At 43.4% G+C, this 15,000-nt stretch overlaps 1 non-coding gene and 1 pseudogene across 2 annotated transcripts in view; one reads left to right on the top strand and one right to left on the bottom strand.

The window, feature by feature from the left end:
* Positions 1–8,108, top strand: part of LOC145394661 (uncharacterized) — a 73,327-nt pseudogene extending 65,219 nt beyond the window's left edge. The window contains exons 6-8 of the transcript XR_013896477.1: positions 3,211–3,255; positions 6,870–7,075; positions 7,470–8,108. The product of XR_013896477.1 is annotated as an uncharacterized LOC145394661 (transcript). The remainder of the gene's footprint in view (positions 1–3,210; positions 3,256–6,869; positions 7,076–7,469) is intronic.
* Positions 8,109–8,419: 311 nt separating this feature from the next.
* Positions 8,420–8,538, bottom strand: LOC145394869 (5S ribosomal RNA). Its single transcript, XR_013896513.1, has one exon. It is a non-coding gene; the product is annotated as a 5S ribosomal RNA (ribosomal RNA).
* Between the last annotated feature and the right edge of the window lie 6,462 nt (positions 8,539–15,000).

The following is a 15,000-nucleotide window of genomic DNA, read 5'->3' as shown; positions in this document are numbered from 1 at the left end:
TTAGGAAGCTTGCTTAACGAATTAGAATACGAACCGCGACCGTACACGAGGATATTAACCAGCCACACCCCAAAATAAATCGCTAAGGAAGAGGTGTTAGGAAGCTTGCTTAACGAATTAGAATACGAACCGCGGACCGTACACAAGGATATTAACCAGCCACACCCAGAAATAAATCGCTAAGGAGGAGGTGTTAGGGAGCTTCCGAACGAGAATACAAACCAAAGACCATTTCGAACTTAATCACTAAATAATAACTGGGAAATAATAAATAAATAAATAAAGCTCTCGTACTGAAGGGGTTATAAATGGATCACCTAGAAAGTACCTCTGTGTCTGTGTGATCTGTGTAACTTTTTCCCCCCATAAGGACTGTTATTTGTATATTGTAGCTACGTACCTTAACTATTTCGTGTAAGGTATTTAGCCGAGGGGTTTGGGGTACAGAAGAGAATCCGTCTCAATACTGCACGTTCTGTTTACTCTCTCTCTCTCTCTCTCTCTCTCTCTCTCTCTCTTCTTTTACTTTTCTATCTATATCTATCACACGATCCACCTGTTAATTAGCCAGTCAATCTATCTAGCTACCTGTCTATATGCATCAATCGATTAATCACCCAGGTACTTAAACAGTCTTATATCTGTCTGTCTATCTATCTATAATTTTATCTATCTTTTTATCTATCTACCTCTCCCTTTTTTGCACCTGGGCATTTATGAACCTGTCCTGACTCTCACTTTTTTTTCTCTCTATGTCTTTAAAACTTGTCACACCTAACCTGTTCTAGCTCATCATGGAGATTTTAGATTCTCTCTCTCTCTCTCTCTCTCTCTTCCTTTTTAGAGCTTTAAGAGTTCCTAGTCTACATTATTCTTTTGTAGTTGTGGTTTTATTGCTCTTACATTCTCTCTCTCTCTCTCTCTCTCTCTCTCTCTCTCTCTCTCTCTCTCTCTCTCTCTCTCTCTCTCTTTCTCTCTCAGATTCTCCTTTCTCCTTCCTCACGTGCGTTTCTAAACCCCTACCCTCCCTCTTTACCTCCCTCCCACCCCCTCCCTCTCCCTCCACTCCGCCTTCCTTCCTCCGTGTTTCACTTTCCCTTTCTCTTGCTTTCCTTTCTCCTCTTCTCTCTCTCTCTCTCTCTCTCTCTCTCTCTCTCTCTCTCTCTCTGTATGTATCTGTCTTAATTCTTTTTCTAACTTCTTGCATTCCTATGAAATTTCCTTCACATATGCCAAGCCTACGGGATGTGTGTTTTATATAGTTTTCCCAACACACGATTGCCTGTAGGTCTGGAGGGTGTGGGAGAGTCATGTGCTTTGATATTTTCTCTCTTTCTCTCTTTTTTTTTCTTTTAAATTAGAGTAAGTCTTGTTAACAATAGGGTCACACCTCCTTTCAGATGAGCCTGGGGTTACTACTATTACCGCTACTACAATTACTACTACTACTACTATTACTACTACTACTACTGTTACTATTACTGCTGCTGCTACTACTACTACCACCACCACCCCTTCACTATTAGAGGTCTGTCGTGAAATGAATAAAACAATCTAACCATACACCCCAAAATGCACCGTCTGATTAAAATTGATTAGCTATCCTGATGTACTAAATTCTGTTATAAAATTCACGGGCGACACTGATACAATTACTACGTCAACTTCACCAATAAAGATGAAATAAAGACGAGAACCAGGTAACGTCCTTTAATGTACGTAAATGTCACATGCATCCGGTTGGAGGTAATAATAAAGGAGCATAAAAGGCCAGGACAAAATAGTAGGCCTTTGGTTCCTTCTTCCTCGCATTAAAAAAAAAAAAAAAGGTAGACAGGGAATGTACACGTGACAGCATCAAGGGAATGAAAATGCTCCCAAAACCTTAAAAAATCAGACTGGAGAACAAATAGAGTACTAGAATTTATCAAGAAATCAAAACAAAAGAAAAAATCAATCCTTTACAAATGAACCGCACAAAGAAAAAATATGTATCTCTTCCTTCCACAGATTTTAGTAAGACCTCATTTGGAATATGTCAAGCAATTCTGGTCTTCACATTAGATCAAGGCCAAGGCAAAATTAGACTCTGTGGAGCTTAGAACAACTGAGCCAAATCATTCAGCTCGCAAAAGCCTGTATGAAGATAGAGCCAGACAACGCGAGGAAGACCGTGAACATAGTAATTTGAAGAGGTAATGGTGTGTACTCCTATGTGGTGGTTGCATAAGTAAGATGCTTCGTTACCCCAATTGTTTTATTTATTTTTCCATTTTTTAACTATTGAAGAGCTGAATTAAAAATATGTGTAAGTGTATGTGAATGTGTACAGTATAGTGTGTATGTATTTATGTATTTATAGGGTTTATGTATGTATGTGTGTATGTATACATGCATGTGTGTATGTGTGTGTACAGTTGATGTTAATACAAATTGGATATTAAAAATTGAAATTAATAGTATAAGATTGATGTCTTTGGAGTAATAGCTTCTCTCTCTCTCTCTCTCTCTCTCTCTCTCTCTCTCTCTCTCTCTCTCTCTCTCTCTCTTTCTGTACTGCTTTCTGTCACCCCCGTAAAATATCCTTCACATATTTTAATCCTTCAAGGTGTTACTCTTCCTTTTTTCCTGTATGGCTTTTGGGTATGAAGGGTTGGGGAGAGGCATCATTTTTCCTTGCCTATTTTTAACTTTCCATAGTTAGAAAGTAGGTCTGTGTGGTCTTTGTATCTAGGTAACTCTCACTCTCATCCCCATTGTCTTCTTTCCTCCACTGTTCCCTCTTCCTCTCTCCCTATCGTCCTTTCTCCCATTCTCGACGTCTCTGTTCTTCCCTTTTATCTCTAACACATATGCCTGCTCTTCCTTCCTTCTCTCCCTTCCTTCCTAACACCCTTTTTCTCTTCCTTCCCAGCCATACCCCCCCCTCTCTCTCTTTCTCTCTCAAGTTCCCGTCTCCATCCATCCCTCTCTCTCCCTCCAATTCCTCCCTCCCTCCCACCAACCCCCCTTCTTTCTTTCCCGTTCCCTACACGTGCCGACTCTTCGCTCCCCCCCTCCGCCCCTTCTCTCTCCCTCCCTCCCTCCGCCCCTTCTCTCTCCCTCCCTCCCTCCATGCCTCCCTCTCTCTCCCTGTCTCTCTTCAAGTTGCCCTTCCCCCGTCCTCTAACCACCCCACCTCGCCGGTATAAATAGCCGGTCTGCTCCCAGTTCGCCATGTCCTCCCCTGGTACTCACACCGCCAACATGAAGCACGTGAGTTGTGGGGGAAAGGGTGGCATGGAGGGACACTGCATGCTGCTCTCTGCCTACCTCTTTATCCACCTGCCTCCCTACCTCTTTACCTACTTGCCTCTTTATTTCTTTATCTATCTTTCTGCCTACCTCTTTACCTACTTACTTGCTTATTTCTTTATCTATCTTCCTGCCTACCTCTTTACCTACTTGCCTGCCTATTTCTTCATCTATCTTCCTGCCTACCTCTTCATTAACTAGCCTGTCTAATTGTTGTTCCACCTTCCAATGCACCTGTTTGGATTCGTATGCATGAATCTTTGCAGTTCCCTGACTTTTGATGAATTTAAAAACACTTTTCTTTCTTTCTCACTTTTTGGTCTGTCTTCTACGCTTGACAGTCTTCATTTCTACTTCTACTTTCTGTTCTACCTTTCCTATGCATCTGTTCGTCATTTTATGCATGAAACTTTGCAGCTATCTGACTTTTGATGCATTTATTTTGTTCTCTCTTTTGCCTATACTTCGCTTTTGTCTACCTTCACCTCTTCTTCCACTGTCTCTTTCTACCTGCCTGCCAGATTGCTGTTCGACTTCCCACCTTCTTTATTTACTTTCTTTTTTTTTTTGAGCTTCAGATGCACGAAACTATGCAACTCCCTTACTCCTGATGCAACTGTCTTTCAATATTCTCCCTGTCATTTGTCTTAGTTCGTCCCCGTTTCTGCTTCTCCTTACCTACATTGCATCACATTTTCTTGACTGCTCTTCCGTCTTCCTTAACCACTACTTCTGACGCACGAATGTTGTTTGTCTTCCCTAATACTTTTACTTGTCTGCCTGTCTGCTCGTTGTCTGCTGCATCTGTCCTCCGAATGAGTCTGCCTTTCAATGTCCCTGTCTTCTGCCTGTCTTGCTCCCATTTTGTCTGTCTCTACGTCTGTTTTCTAGTTCTTTTACTTATGATTTCTGCTTCGTCTGTCCTCTACACTTGTCTTCCTTTCCATTCCCTTCCCTTCTGCCTTTGTCCTCTCTGTCTCTTACACTTGTCTGTCTCCCAAGCAATCCATTTTGTACATTTGTTAAACTGTTTATTCATCTGGCTCCTACTGTCTGCCATTTGTTTACCTCCGCACCTGTCCTACCTCCCATCACTTCTCGATCTTATTTCTTTTCGCGAGACTGTCTACTTCTCTGTCTGTCTTCGATGCTCTGTCTCACTTTGTCTGCACTCGTCCCTTCTCCTGTCTGCTTTGTCTTCAACCAGCGCACCTGTCTGTTCATTGTCTGCCTCGCGATACCCCGCCTCTGTTTATCTACACCTGTCTGCATCTCTCCTCTCTTCACCTCTAATAACCACACCTGTCTTTATTACCCGTCATTTATCTTTTGTATTACCTGCCTTCTACAGGAACTTTCTTAGACACTGCCCTGATCTTTGTAGCATCTTCATTTATTACGTCTATATAATCCATTCTCACTCCATCACCTTTCTGTTTTTGATACCTGTCTACCTGTGCACCTTTCATCTCCACTCACCTTTTAGCTTGTAAGTCTAATGATAACTATTTTCCATCGCATTTTTTTTTTTATTGATCCGATAATTTGTCTATATATTTCACAGCATAAAATGGCAAAATTCAGATAATGAATTTTTAGAGTTGTTGTCAGTATGTATATATATATTACAACTGTTCCTTCTCGATGTTATTTAAGATTTTAGCACAAGAATTCATCGCTCTTTATGTCAAAAAGGTATATGCAAAAACTAAAAAAAGTCTCACAGGTGTAGAAAATGCTTGTAAAAAAAAAAATGTCTTGATTATTTCTGTCTACAAATAAAGCTAGCACTGTCTCCTACCTACTAGTTATTAAACAGAGGTAATGATTAAACAGAGGTAATTATTAAACAAAGGTAATTATTAAAAGAGGTAAGTATTAAACAGAGATAATTATAAAAGAGGTAATTATTAAACAGAGAGTTATTAAACAGAGGTAATTATTAAACAGAGGTAATTATTAAACAGAGGTAATTATTAAACACAGGTAATTATTAAACAGAGGTAATTATTAAACACAGGTAAATGGAGACTCAGGCAAATTACTGTAGCTCATTCTTTACCTCCCTCATGAACTGCAGTGATTTTTTTTCCACCAGCATTTCAGAAGATATAAACCTTGAATATATTAACCTTTCACTGCTCCTATCCCCGTCTCCCTCCCGCCTTTTTCCTTTCACCTTCCACGGTCCCTTTCTCTCCCTCCTCCTCCCCCTTCCTTCCTCTTCCCCTCCCCCTCTCCCTTCCCTCCCTCCCCTACCCAAACTCGTCTCTCCACCTTATCAACTAACTCCTTTCCCCTCGTCAAACTTAGATTTATATTGTTTTTATCCTCATTATTTTTAAAGGTAAATCTTTTCTATCAGCTGACTCTAAAAATTAACTCTTGCTTCCCTCCTGATCCTTAAATAATATCCTTCCACCCTATCTCACCCATAGACCTTTAAGTGTAGTTCTTTCTCCTTTCTTTCCCTTAAAATTTCCCTTCTAATAACCCGCCTGTCCCGTCTCTCTTAGAACAAAACTCCTACGTCTGTTAACCGTTAGTACAAACATCCTTTACCCTGCAATGAACACACACACACACACACACACACACACACACACACACACACACACACACACACACACACACACACACGCAGGCATTTTATTCAGGCTAAAATCAGACTTCTTTTTTTTTCATCTCAAATCTTTCTTAGCAGTTTAGGTATCAAATTACGTCCCTGCCCACCAGCTCCTCCTACTTATTAAACTGAGCTCCATACTTTCTCCCTCATCAGAATCCTCCTAAAATATATATGAAAAGAAGTAAGAGAGGGTTAGGAGAAGGTCAGGACAAATACAAGGCACAAACAGTGATGTAGGAGAGAGCTGAAGTAGACTGTGGTATGGAAAGGTCATGAGGTGAGGAGAAGGGAAGGCCAGGCACAAGGCAGAGGCGGTGAAACAGAAGATACCTGAAGGCGAAATGGTGTAATGGTGTAGATTCTTTGACATTCTCCCCTCTCCCCCTTCTCCCCTCTCCCCACACGGATCACCTCCCCAGACGCCTCACGTTAGCCTCCTGTGCCCTTCCTCCTTCCCAGAAAACCTCTCCCCCCCCCCCTCCACCTACACAGATTCTATTTCCTAAACACCACAGACTATCTCTTGTGTCTCCCCTACCCCCTTCACACACACACACACACACACACACACACACACACACACACACACACACACACACACACACACACACACACACACACACACACACACACACGCAAGCACAGCACACGCGCATACACAAATACACGTAATTAGAGTCATTGCCACACACATCACAGAATAACCTTTGTACTTCTCCGCACCCCCCTACGCACACACACACACACACACACACACACACACACACACACACACACACACACACACACAAAACCCCTCCTCCTTCACACACTCTTCTTTGATTTCCCACCATTAGGAATCACTTTAATAGCCAGTCTCCACCTTCCTTCGTCCCCTACAACCTCCCTGTTACATCCAAGCCTCAGACTGACCCCGGCACCTCACCCCCTCACTCCACACCCCCAGATCGTCTTCGCTTGCCTGGTTGCCGTGGCTCTCGCTGCCCCTAGACCCCAGAACCCAGACCGTGACGCCGTAACTCTAGTGGACGAGCGATCTGACAGCGGAGACGGCAACTTCAACTACCTGTTCGAGACCAGCAACGGCATCTACACACAGAAGACTGGCACCCCCGGTAGTGAGGGTCAGAGCAACATGCAGGGCTCCTTCAGGTGAGACTGGAGTTGGGTTACCCCTTAAATGCCCTCACGGGAATTTAGGTCTCCAGGGCCAAGCTTCTCAGTCCTAACACCTAAAGGTAAAAGTGGTAAGTCGCTCACCCCTGGATATCATTATTGTGGGGAAAAGACCCTCACCAAGTTTTGAGATTTAAATCCTTTATGATTAATCCAGTTGGAGCGCCTAAAACCTTTTGACCACCAGGCATCAAAGTATGGACTGCTATGAAAGAAAAAAAAATATCCTGAATGAAGACTTGGATTTATCGGTTGTCAGCCTCAGTGACCTCGTGTTCTAAAGGAAGACTGAGATAAAAGATTGGTTTTCCTAATGAGCTTCGTGGAGTCGATAGGAATATATTTAAGTCTCCTTCTTCTCCTCCTCCAGGTTCACCCTTCCCGACGGCAGTGTTGCTGAACTCACCTACGTCGCTGATGAGACCGGATACAAACCCGAATCCCCACTCCTCCCCACCGCACCTCCCCTCCCCGAGCACGTCTACGAGCTCCTTCGCATCGCCGAGGAGCAGAGGGCAGCTGGCATCACTTTTGAGAGGAAGTAAACGCTACAGATAAACCCCCAGCCAAGACGTCCCAAGCATTTACTATAGATGATTTCGGTGGCTGCCATGGAGACCTCGTGTAAGGCTTTCATTGTGCCCCGCCCGAAGCTTCGGTACTCAACATCGATCCCTTGTTCGGAGGTTCAGTATTCAACATCGTCCGTTGTTCGAAGCTCCGGTACTCAACACCATGCCTCTGTTCAAAGTTCTGCTATTGAACATCGCCTCCTTGTTTGACGCTTTGATATTGAACAACGCCCCATTGTTCAAAGCACCGGTACTCAATATCATTCTATGTTCAGAGCTCCGGTACACATGACTGAACCTTATGAGTAGTCTCCGGCCAACTTGATTCTCTGTATATAACGCCCACCTTCCCCCGGACCACACTTCTCGTCGCTTCATCCAGCTTGACGCTACCTGTAAATTATGATTTAAGTAATAAATAAATTTTCTCTTTTACACGTTCTGTGCTTTGCCCTCGTTGCTGAATATATGTACCGGGTATATATACATAGCCCCGCTCTCTTCTTCTTTAGCATAATGAATGATCTAGGTTGGGTGTTCCCAAACAGTGGGGTATTCCCCTGGGGGGGGGGAATTTGGGCATTGGGGGTGGGGGAATAAACAGAGATAGCCAAAATGGCCAGAGTAGCCTTTTGAATGCCTTTTATTCATTCATTGCCAGACGCCATATATCCCACACGGGCTTAGAGTTAATTGTTTTACAGGGAGGGGCACTAATCCTCCACCAACCCCACTTGACACGTAGGGATGCCAACAGCACCTGGTGTTCCCAGGCGGTCACCCATCCAAGTACTTACCAGACCCAACGTTGCTTAACTTCACTGATCGGACGAGAAGCGGTGTACTCAACGTGGTATGGCCGTTTATATATATATAATTTGTTTATAGAGTTGATATATTTTATGGCTAAATGCTTTTTGGCTTTTTTTTTTTTTAGGTAAGAATTTTCGTCATTAGATAATCATTATATTACGTTACAGGACAAAATCTCTAAAACAGGCTATTCCCAAAACTTTGTAACACTCTCAGTAATGCCGCTAGATTTTTTCCTGTTACACTTTAAGAAGCACCGCAATAATATTGGCAAATAACCTGAGAATCTAGAGACATATAACAATAATTCGCAGGTGGAAGAGGAAGTTCTCTTATTTGGGAGTTGAGGGAGGGATCATCAAAGATTTTTTTTGGTAAATGTGAGAAAAGTTTGGGAACCACTGACTAAGGTGGAGCGAGACGAAAGATATTGATATGCTGAAGGATTTAGCAGGGGAAAATACTCTCCATCAGTTAAACGTTCTTCCTCTATTTCTGTGAATATGACGCTGTGACATCTATAGAGCAAGATGGATTTTCTACGTTTATCTCTGCCGGCAGCCCATCATGACGCCTGGTGGTTTAGTGGGTTAGGGTACTCTAGTCAGATGGGACCTACAGGGGTTTACGTTAGGTGTCTGGGATTTAATTTTCACATAGGGCCACTCAGGGGTATGTGAGGCTGGTCACCCTTCTCTTCAGGGTCTGTAATAGCCTAGCCTGGTCTGCAAGGCTTCTAATGCAACAGAGTAGTAGTAGTAGTAGTAGTAGTAGCAGTAGTGGTAGTATTAGTAGTAGTAGTAGTACTAGTAGTAGTAGTACGTTCCTGATGGGGCAGAGTAGTAGTAGTAGCAGTAGCTGTAGTAGTAGTAGTAGTAGTAGTAGTAGCAGTAGTGGTAGTAGTAGTGGTAGTAGTAGTAGTAGTAGTACAGTAGTAATAATAATAGTAGTAGTAGTACAGTAGTAATAACAGTAGTAGTTGTAGTAGTAGTAACTGTAGTAGTTGCAGTGATACGGTGGTAATAGTAGTAGTGTGGTGGTATTATTATTATTATTAGTTGTAGTAGCAGTAGTATAGCGGCAATAGTAGTAGTAGCAGCAGCAGCAACAACAACAAAAGTAGTAATAGTAGTAGTAGTAGTAGTAGTAATAGTAGTAGTAGTAGTAGTAACAGTAACTGCAACCCCAGGCTCTTCAGGACTTGAACCCAGTGGACTGCAGACTGAAGCTGCCCGTCTCCTGCAGTCCACCATCCTCCTTTGCCTGGATAGGGAGGGAGCTGCGGGACGCTTGTATAACGGGTGGTGGAGCCTGGCAGTTATGCTAGTGCCACCACGTGAAGGCGACCCTCCCGAGCAGCTCCCCATACCTAAAAAAAAAACACACAACCCTACAAGAAAATATGAAAGCGTAATTTGAGAAAGAAATAGCTGGGGAAGAGACGTCAATCTTGCTAAACTCACGAGATTATAACGCTATGATCACTCCCTCATGCACCTCAATGCTCCTTTGTTGCACTGTCAATTATGCTCCTTCCCCTCCCCCTCCCCCCTCCACCTCCCTCATTACCATTCTCTCGTCAGCGCCATCCTCTAATGAGTGGTTCCCCCTCCCTTTCCCCCTCCCCCTCCCTTTCCCCCCTCCCCCTACCTTCACCCTCACATCCCTTTTGTAGGCCTTTGTCTGACTGTGTCGCTGTGTATGTGTGTGTGTGTGTGTGTGTGTGTGTGTGTGTGTGTGTGTGTGTCTGTGTCCCTGTCTCTCCCTCTCCCCCCTTTCTCTCTCACTCTCTCTCTCTCTCTCTCACATGTATTGTAATGCAAAAAAGAAGGAACCCAAGGATGAGAACCAGCGAAACCTGCCCCTGACAGACAGACGAACAAAAGCCAAGTCTATCCATCTATTACCTGACGGTGCATCCTGGGAGGGGTGGCTTCGACAATAGGACCTCCAGGCATTTATGTCCTTGCTCAGTAACTACCCCCCTTCACACTACAACCACCCTTACATAATATTTTCTCATCTTAGTTCACTTTGCCCTCTCTCTCTCTCTCTCTCTCTCTCTCTCTCTCTCTCTTATACAGGTGGTCAATAAGGGTCATCAATGTCTGTCCTGCGTCACTGATTAATTTTCTGATTCCTGTGCCACACCCACGCCCACACCAGGAGACTGAGCCGTTCCCCGCATCACAGATGATCCCATCAGGAGAGTCTAGGGAGGTGCTATGTATGGACTGCCTTATATATTCCCTCCACACCTAAGCACATCATTTTTTTTTTCTTTCGACCAGCTCGTGTTTCCAAATCACCTTTTTCTTGCTGTCCTCGTGCTTCTTCTTCTCCTTCTCTTCCTCCTCTTCCTTCTCCCCCGCCTCTTCCTCTTCTTCTCCTCCTCCTCTTCTTCCCCCTGCAGCTTCTCTTCCTCCTCCTCCTCCTACCCTTCCTCTTCTTCTTCTTCTTCTTTTTGTTTTCGTCTTCTTCTTCTTCTTCTTCTTCTTTCTCTTGTTCTTCTTCTCCTCCTCCTCCTCCTCTTCCTACTGCTTGTCCTCCTCTTCCTGCCTCTCCTTCTTCTCCTTCTCCTCCTCCTCCTCCTCCTCCTCCTCTTCTTCTTCTTCTTCTTCATCATCATCATCATCATCATCTTCTTCTTCTTCTTCTTCTTCTTCTTCTTCTTCTTCATCATCATCATCATCATCTTCTTCTTCTTCTTCTTCTTCTTCTTCATCATCATCATCATCATCTTCTTCTTCTTCTTCACTCTCTTCTTTACTCTTCCTTCTCACGTCCTTCACCACCATCACACTCCCCCACCTCATTCTTGCCCAGTCATCTCTTTTGTTTCAGTTATCATGCTGTTTTTTATGTTCCTTTCCCACGCTCCTCTCTACGCCCTTCTCCTCTCTCCTCTCTACGCTCTTCTCGCTCCTCTCTACGTTCTTCTTGCTTCTCTCTACGCTTTTCTCGCGCTTCTCTACGCTCTCCTCGCTCGTCTCAACGCTCTCCTCGCTCGTCTCAACGCTCTCCTCGCTCGTCTCAACGCTCTCCTCGCTCGTCTCAACGCTCTCCTCGCTCGTCTCAACGCTCTCCTCGCTCCTTTCTACGCTCTTCTAGCTCCTCTCTACGCTCTTCTCTCTCCTCTCTACGCTCTTCTCTCTCCTCTCTACACTCTTCTCCTCTCTCCTTTCTACGCTCTCCTCGCTCCTCTCTACGCTCTTCTCGCGCTTCTCTACGCTCTCCTCGCTCCTCTCAACGCTCCTCTCGCTCCTCTCGACGCTCTTCTCGCTCCTCTCGACGCTCTTCTCGCTCCTCTCTACGGTCTTCTCGCTCCTTTCTACGCTCTTCTCGCGCTTCTCTACGCTCTCCTCTCTCCTCTCTACGCTCCTCTCGCTCCTCTCTACGCTCTCCTCTCTCCACGCTCTTCTCTCTCCTCTCTACACTCTTCTCCTCTCTCCTCTCTACGCTCTTCTCGCTCCTCTCAACGCTCTTCTCGCTCCTTTCTACGCTCTCCTCGCTCCTCTCTACGCTCTTCTCGCGCTTCTCTACGCTCTCCTCGCTCCTCTCAACGCTCCTCTCGCTCCTCTCGACGCTCTTCTCGCTCCTTTCTACGCTCTTCACGCTTCTATCTACACTCTCCTCTCTCCTCTCAATACTCTCCTCGCTCGTCTCTACGCTCTTCTCGCTCCTCTCAACGCTCTTCACGCTCACACGCTCCTTTCATCTGATTCTCGGTTAGCTCTGGTTGATATTCGCTTAATTATGCTCCCCCTTTCATTTTTTTTTTTCACCGGATATACATCGAGATTAAAATGCTCTCTCCCTATCAGTTTCTTGAATTATGGACTCATTTTATCGTACATCTCTCTTATACTCCTCTTCATACTCTGTTCTGTCTGCATATCTGTTTGTTTGTCTGTCTGTCTGTCTGTCTGTCTGTCTCTGTCTGTCTGCCTGTCTTTCTCTGTCTGTCTGTCTGTCTGTCTGTCTGTCTCTTACTACTGCTACTACTACTATTACTACTACTGCTACTACTACTACTACTATTATTGTTATTACCACCACCATCACTACCATCATCACCACTACTACTGTTACTACTTCCATCCTGTGCATTCCATTCCTGCCACTCTTAAACAACTCCATTCAGCTCAGATCTCCCTCGTACTGAAAGGGTTAACGAGAGCAATATCTAACACCTACTCGAAAAAAAATAAAAAAAGACAAAAGAAAAAAAAAACTAATGTAAATAAGATCGTTTGGCCTTAGCAAGAATACACACACACACACACACACACACACACACACACACACACACACACACACACACACAATACACACACGCACAGCCGCCGTAGTGAAGGGGTTAAGCTGGGGAAGAACTAAAGAAAACGGCCACTGCAGGACGAACTATGGAAATCTGCGCGCCATTATTATTATTATTATTATTATTATCATTATTATTATTACTATTATTATTATTTTTTCTATTATTATTATTATTATTATTATTATTATTATTATTTACTACGGTCTTGCAAGTTTCATATCACCTCCTTCAGCTCAACAAAGATTTCTAGTATTAACTGGGTTCAATAAATGGCATGAACACAGACTCTACCAACTTCTTAAATACGATAATGCCTTAAATAATGCATTCTCTCTACGTCCGGCCCTTGTTATAGTTATTCTTATTACTGTTCTACTTCTTGAGGATGAGGATGATGATGATGATGATGATGATGATGATGATGATGATGATGATGATGATGAGGAGGAGGAGAAGCTGGTCTGAACGTCGCCAAAACACCAACACGAGAGGCACAAAATCAAAGAGGTTTTTAAAATACAGATACACCTAATAAAAAACCAAGCTGTCTCAGGACCAAACTAAATCAATCAAGAACAGCTATTACGTGTCCAGCTATACAAAACAAACAAACCCGGATGTGATAGGCAGCTTAGCAGAAGAAAGAAATAGCCTTAACCAGTCTGTCACAACGGGGGATCAGAAAACAGACTAAGCTTTCTAAATACAGCTATATTATTTTTTTTCTCTCAAATTTTCATTGACTTGTGCACTAGGGATTTTTTTTTTTTTTTTTTTGGCTAATCCAGGTATTATATTTAAGTAAGGGATTTCTTTCTCTCTCTCTCTCTCTCTCTCTCTCTCTCTCTCTCAAATTTTTACTGTGGTTTTTGCATTAAGGCATTGCGTATTTTTTTTTTTTTTTTTTAGGTAATTCCAGATCAATATATTCAAGTGAGTTTTTTTCTTATCTCAAATTTTCACTGTGATTTGCGCACTATATATTTTTTTTTAGAGGATATTGCAGACATTATATTTAAGAGATGGAGTTTTTTTTTTTATCTCAATTTTATATGAGAGAGGGGGGTGTGAGTTGGGAGCAGGGCAGTGTAATGGCGGGGTCAGGGCGACGTGGAGCCGATTTGTTTGTGGCCACCCCGTACGGGATTAAGGCGTCTGGCAATAGATAGATAGACAGATAGATAGATTTGTGCAATTTTTTTTTTTTTAGGGCATTTCAGGCATTAAATTTAACGGAGGGAGACTTTTTTGTTTTTTTCTCTTTTAATAATTCAAAAAGGGGTGAAAAAGGAGTAAAAGGAGGTAAAAAAAGGGTGCATAAGAGGTGAAAAAGGGTCAAAAATTGATGAAAAAAGGGTGAAAAGGGACAGAAAAGAGTAAGGAAGGGGCAAGAAAGGGTGAAAAAGGGGTGAAAAAGGGGTGAAATAGGGCAAAAAGGTGTGAGAAAAGGGCAAAAAGGGGTGAAAATGGGGCAACAAGGGGTGAAAAGGGGGGTGGAAAAGGGACAAAAAGGATCAAGAAAGGGTCAAGGGGTGAAAAAGGGTGCATAAAAAGGTGAAAAAGGGGTAACAGGAGTGAAAAAGGGGGCAAACAAGGCCAAAAGGGGCAAACAGGGGTGAGAAAGGGGTGAAAAAAAGGGCAAAAATGATGAAAAAAGAGTGAAAGAAGGGCAAAAAGAGGTGAAATCACTGCTCCTCTGAACTGTCTGCGTGCATTCCTCCACCTCTACGACGGGTGCGTAGCACCCGTCTAACAGCAAACTCTCATCCCTTTTCTGTCCAACTCTCTAATGCAAGAATTAACCGTTACTCCCAGTCTTTCATTTATGCAACAGGTCAACTCTGGAACTGTCTCCCTCTGTCTGTATTTCCTGCTGCCTATGATCTCCAGTCTTTCAAACGCAGTGTGTCCAGGCATCTCAAAATGATCGGATCTTGAATTTGGCTCTATATTGTATTTTGTTTTTCTCTTGGAGGGAACTGTTACTGCGGGCTCATGGCCTTTGGTTCCTTCTTCCTCGCATAAAAAAAAAGGCAAAAAAGGGTGAAAAGGGGGGCAAAAAGGGTGAAAAAGGGCAAAAAGGGGGTGAAAAAGGGGGCAAAAAGGAGTGAAAAAAAGGGGCAAAAAGGGTGAAAAAAGGCAAAAAAGGGTGAAAAAGGGTGAAAAAGGGCAAAAAAGGGAGATAAAGATGC

Source organism: Coenobita brevimanus, chromosome 28 (assembly GCF_032717465.1).
Source record: "Coenobita brevimanus isolate Jiangsu-jjx chromosome 28, ASM3271746v2, whole genome shotgun sequence".
In the NCBI taxonomy this organism is placed as follows: Eukaryota; Metazoa; Arthropoda; class Malacostraca; order Decapoda; family Coenobitidae; genus Coenobita; species Coenobita brevimanus.
This window is presented reverse-complemented; position numbering and strand designations above follow the sequence as displayed.